This window comes from Myxine glutinosa, chromosome 11 (assembly GCF_964187855.1).
Source record: "Myxine glutinosa chromosome 11, kmMyxGlut1.1, whole genome shotgun sequence".
In the NCBI taxonomy this organism is placed as follows: domain Eukaryota; kingdom Metazoa; phylum Chordata; class Myxini; order Myxiniformes; family Myxinidae; genus Myxine; species Myxine glutinosa.
The window spans coordinates 134,301,837-134,307,836 of NC_136271.1; positions in this window are offsets into that span (position 1 = coordinate 134,301,837).

A 6,000-nucleotide genomic window follows, 5' to 3' on the forward strand; every position below is an offset into this window, starting at 1 on the left:
CCTGCTCCTTACCCTAACCTAACTACCTGGGGAAGGCCCTCTGGCGCTCTCCCCACTCAGTGCCCTCTCTGGCACTGGGCGACCCGGGTCCGTCCTCCGGATCCTCGGGCCCCATCCACACTAACGGCTCCCAGAGCCCACCTGCGGCCTCACCTGGCCGACATCCTCACAGTGGTGGAGTGCCCAACCAACTACACACACTAACAGGCTACACGCCCAGCCATTTCCACAACACTAATGCACCCATCCACAATACCATTCTGCAACCGCACCACAAATGCCAATATCCAACCACAATTTACCTATACCCTCTACCTAACACTTACACTACCCGCCCCGGGTACTCGTGAAAGGGGTCCACTCCTTCGCACCATGCGCACCACTCCGTACCACTTACTCCAACTCTCTCCACACACCTGTACTTGCACACCTGTGCTCTCATTCTTGGTGCCGCCTGCACCCTTCTCTCCCCAAGCGCATTCGCGCTGATCCACACACTCACTACTCATACACTGCTCCACACACCTGTCCAGTTGCACACCTGTGCAATCACACCTGTTCAATCCTCACACAGCATCATCTCATCTAACTACTCCCCTCTGAAACTTGCGCTTCCCAGTCGTCCCTTTAAACTATTGCGCTCCCACGTCATTATCATCCATACTAATCTACCTGCGTCCCCACTACAGGTATCAGTCACTAACTAACCTTATCGTCACCTAATGTCATCTTCGCTAGATCCCTACCAATATCCTAACCCACCCGGGCTAGTTTTCACTGCCATACACCCCATAAGCTATAGCTCCTTTGCCCCACTTGGGAAAGGTGGCAGGGATGCCACCCTTACCCACCGGGCCCATCGCTCATCAATCCAATTTTGCTCATCAAATTTCAACAAATCAAAAATTTTGCCAATCACTACCCATCATCTGCCAATCATTACTGCCAATCATTTGCCAATCATCAAATTTTGTTTTTCTCTAATTTTGGGTCCAAAACACTATCCTCGTCACACAGTCTACTCACTAATGCCTCTCGGTGCGCCAATTCCTGTCCAAAGCCCGGCTTCGTAAAGCCAAGCCATGAATGCGGGTTGTTCTGTGCCAGCGGCTGGATGCGTCCGGCATTCGGTGCAGGGACGGGGGCTTACCCGGGCCGAGATCCCACGCACCATCTCGGCGTGGAGCCATCCAATGTCCCGATCTCGACCTGCCGGAATGCCTCAACAAAACGTGGTCGCCATGACGACCCTTTCTATCGGGCTGCCCGCTCCGCCTAGTGGAGCACGGACGCGGCCGTTCAAAGCGAGGCCCAGCACGCACCGAGGGCCCGATTAGGCTAAAAGTCGACCTAACCACTGCTCCGTTTAACGTCGATGCTTCACCTGCATGCTTACACCCCGCAGCCCGTTCCTTGCTCACACATCCAGCCGTTTCCATGCTCCTCGTACATTTCCTTACACACCCAGGTACACCCATTCCACTCACAGCCTTGGTCACACACCTGACCACCGAACACTTTGGCACACATTCGTTGGTCGCACACCTCACCAACACACCTCTTCGCGCCCCCTCCTCTGTCACCTCCTCTGTGACAATCACAAGTGTGCTCTCATTCGCACACCCAACCACGTGCCTCACCACCAACTCCAGCGTGCATTCCCACTCACGCTCTACCATTCCAGGTGTGCATCCTTCCATCCCAGGTGTACATCCTCGCTCACCTGTCACAACCAACTCACTCTCCTTGTCACTCTCTCTACTTTCACCTCCATTCTTGACAGCGCACTCACCCTTACTCCCGACAGCGCACTCTTTCCTCATGCACCTGTCCGTTACACACCTTTCTCGCGCACACTCTTGCGCACACTCTCCCGTCACACCCTCTGTAACACTCACCACAGGTGTACACTCTTCCTTACTTTTGACAGCGCACTCTTTCCCCATGCACCTGTCCGTCACACACCTTTCTCGCGCAAACTCTCCTGTCACACCCTCTGTAACACTTACCACACCGCGCTTCCATGTGCTCCCTCGCACACGCGCTACGACCGACTCACTCTCGCCAGCACCCTCACTCCTTGGCACGCACTTTTTCCTCACACACCCCAGAGTCGGACTTTCTTGCACACCTCCTTTTTCGCACACCAGACCTGTCGCACACTTCACCAACGGCCTCTCACGAACACCCGGGTCTATCTCGACCCCCAAGCTCATTAAATCACCTGGCGCATCATACGCCCGACCATATTGGTCACCACTTACACCGGGTCCTCTTCCTCTTCGCTTCTCCTCCATCACCTGCGAATCCCTCATCCGGTTAATGAGCACATCATCACGATCCGAACACAGACTTTGGACCAATTCTTTTACTTCCTCCTTTATCTCTTTCTTATCCTCTCTCCGTCGCTTCTTAATTTCGCTCACCCCTTCTTCCACTTCTTCTAATTTCTGCTTCACCTCCTTCATCTCTTCGTGCGCCCCTTTAAGTTCTTCCTCTAACTCCACTTAATTTTTTTCTATGTGCTCCCGCACCTCCCGCTCTTTAACCTCCATCACCTCTACCACCTTGTCCATTTTCCTCGTCAGGTCCTCATGTACCGTCTGACACTCTTTTTTAATTACCCCTACGTCCTTTTTCATCTCCTTCTGTGTCGATTTTAAACCCTCTATTACCGCTGTGTTCTTCTTTACCTGGTCCCCCAACTCCTTTTGTCCCACTGTCAGTTGTTCTACTCCCAGCGTCAACTCCTCTATACCCCCTTGCAGTTTTACAGTCCCCTTTCTCACCTCCTTCTCCATGCGCTCCTTACAGTGCCTCACCTCCTCGCGCACTCCTCCGACCTCCTCACTCACACCTCTTCTGATCTCCTCTCCCATCACTTGCATCTCCTGCCCAGATGCCACCCTCATCTGCTCCATTTCCTCCCTGTGAGCATCCAGTTTGGTTTCTACCCCCATTCTGACCCCCTCTATCTGCTGCCCCATTTGTTTAACTTCCCTTTCCGCTTGGTCCCTCATGTCCCTCAATTTGCCTTCCATTCTGTTTTCTAACCCCTCTAACCCCTTTTGCATCCCTTCCATTTGATTCTCTTGAGCGGCCATTCTGTTTTCTACCCCCATTAACCCATTCTTTACCTCTTTTATCCCGTTGTCTAACCCCTCAAAATTATTGTCTAACTTCCCAAATTTCTTGTCTAACTCCTCAAAATTATTGTCTAACTTCCCAAATTTCTTGTCTAACCCCTCACCGGTACCCCTCGCTTCGTCCCTCATTGCCCCCATTTGGTTTCCCATTACCCCCATTTGGCCCTCCAATCGCTCACCCTGAGCATCCATCCGGTTCCCCATTACCCCCATTTGGCCCTCCAATCGCTCACTATCAGCCCTCATTCCCACAATTTGGTTTCCCAACCGCTCACCCAATCGCTCAATTTGGCTCCCCATACTCATCTGTACAGCTGCCTGTAGCTGCGCAATGAGGGCCTGCATGTCAATCGGCTGCATGTTAAAGCCCGTTGATACAGCGGGCTCGGCTACCGCGCGCTCTAGCGAGGCGCCATTTTGCGCGCCCGCAACGTCGGGCGCAACGACGCTATTTTGTGCGTCTGCTACCCTCACTGCTTCGCTCTCCTCATGTCCCTCAATTTGGTCCTGGATCGACCCTGCCTCACTCTCCTCTACCGGACCCCAGCCGACTTGGTCTGCCATAGCGCGACCTTCAAAATTCGGGTTTTTATATTTTGTAAAACACAATCAAATTTCGCCGTTATAATTTCGAGCGCGTAAAACGCGCTCCGGATCGAATCTCACTCCTCGACACCAATTGTTACCCTAATGGTACAATTGGTGTTCCAAAATTTGGGCTAAATGAATTTAGTCCCAGGTCCGAATCCGACACTCCTGACACCAATTGTTACGGACACGACTTAGATGTTATGATGGGCCGAGCGGAATGGCCGCCGTGTTCGCACAAGTTACCCGATTATACTCGAACGTTGGCCGAGTCGCGCTACGCTAGATCAATGAAGGAAAGGACACAACGGCTAGGTTAAATGACACGACACCAGGGGTACAGTTCTCAAGGCCTCCGGAGAGGTTATAATATTGCGGAAGGTTAGATTACAGGGATGAGAGAGACAGCATAGGAAGATAGGCACTTAGACACACTTATCTTATTCCCGACAGACCACAGATAAACGGGACAAAACTGACTCACACGGGGATTGATGGCAAGGAGGGGCAGGTATTCGATGGCTCAAGGTGCACTCTTGGCTCAGGGACAGGATACAGTACGGTCCAGTAGATGCAGGGAGGTGTCACAGCGCTCGGAGGTCGCGACTGGTTTTTCTTCGTGGCTGAGGCGCATCTCGCTTCACGTCCGGTAAGTGGCTGCGTATATCCGGCGGGGAGTGACACGCCCTCGGCTCGTTAGCTCCGCCCCAGATGGAATCGGCCCGCCGCTTCTCACTGGCTGCGGGGGGTTACCGGGCTCCGCCCCTGACGAGGAGCTGACAGCCAGCCCCTTCGTGGTAACCCCGTAACCTGGAGCACATGGGCCATGGCGGCTAACCGAGCCGGAGTGAGGACGCCCACTCCCCGCACCGCGGCCGCGCCGCCCCCGCTTTGGTTGTAGTTGTTGTTGTTCCATGAGATGATGGGAGGATGCGGAGATGAGGTTGGGGGGGAGGTATTGGGAGGTCCTAAACTCACTACTGGTGCCATACAATCACATTCTGGTGCAACGAAGAGTCAGAATTAATGGAAACGAGTCCTTAACTGACATAGACTAAGAATAACTAGCAAGAGGTCCTAAAGTTGTCTACGTGAGATGCGGTGGACCTGGGCACGACATTTAATGGGGGAAAAAGGGGAAGGTCGGTTCTACAGAGTGTTGTTTACAGACAATGGGACTAGGGAATGGGGGATTGGGGATAGTTGGGGATTATTGGGGAAATAGGGGAATATTTACAAGCGGATATGGAGGCCAAATATTCGCAACATTGCACCCTTCTCTACCCTCGGGGCGTCCCGACCCGATAAATTTTTACCTACTTTAGTGTGGCACGCAGATGTAGTTCCCTCTACTATTAACTCTACCCTGAGTGCGACAGTTTTACAGATATTCACAAATGAGTAAATATGTCCCCCTGCGACGTTGCACCCTTCTCCTCACAGAAACACACCCACAGGATAACCGAATCCGGAAAGAATTCGCAAACTAAACATACAGCCGGTAGGGAGCATTATTTACACCACTACGCTGCTATTTACACTACGATCCAGGACCTGTTTCTGGAGGAACACATGCAGATGTTATGCATAGAGAGAGCACGCATGCCAGCATCGATACACCAACCCACGAGTGCTCTGTGGCCTACGGCCTTTAATAATGTGCAGAGCACCCCTTCCAAGCATCAAAAGCACCACCCCATCACACAGTCAGCACCATCCGGTGCACCAATAAAGTGTCTATAAATCATTGTGTGGTGTCGCAGCCGGCCGATGTTCTGCCGCTGGTCTTGCCTTCATGTGGTGCACTTGGCCTTCTTGCTTCTTTCAAAAATAAAGAAAGGCGCCAACCGCGTCCATTTCTGTATTGTGGCCGTCAGGGGGCCAACTAAAAGTGGTTCACCTGTATGGCATAGGTGCCACGTTGACCCATAGGTCCATCCACGGGTGGTGCTTGCCCGCAAAAGAACTGCGGTCCATGGTGGGCGGCCACAAAAATTGCGGTCCATATGGTGTATCGATCCCGGCAGCAAGCAGCGAAAGTGCAGGCCCACAACTGCGGAGCCAGCACCTCTCTCTCCTCTCTCTCTGCCCCAAAGCCAGATCCTCGGAGGTGGGAGACAAAAGAAGCAGACAAGTGAGTAAGGTGGTAAGGGCGCAAAAATGCACGCAATGTACGATGATGCACACCGCGGGCACATGGGAACCAGGTGAGACAGGTACGTTCCTACCGTACGCCCCCCCCCCCACCAGGTAACCTACATGGCCC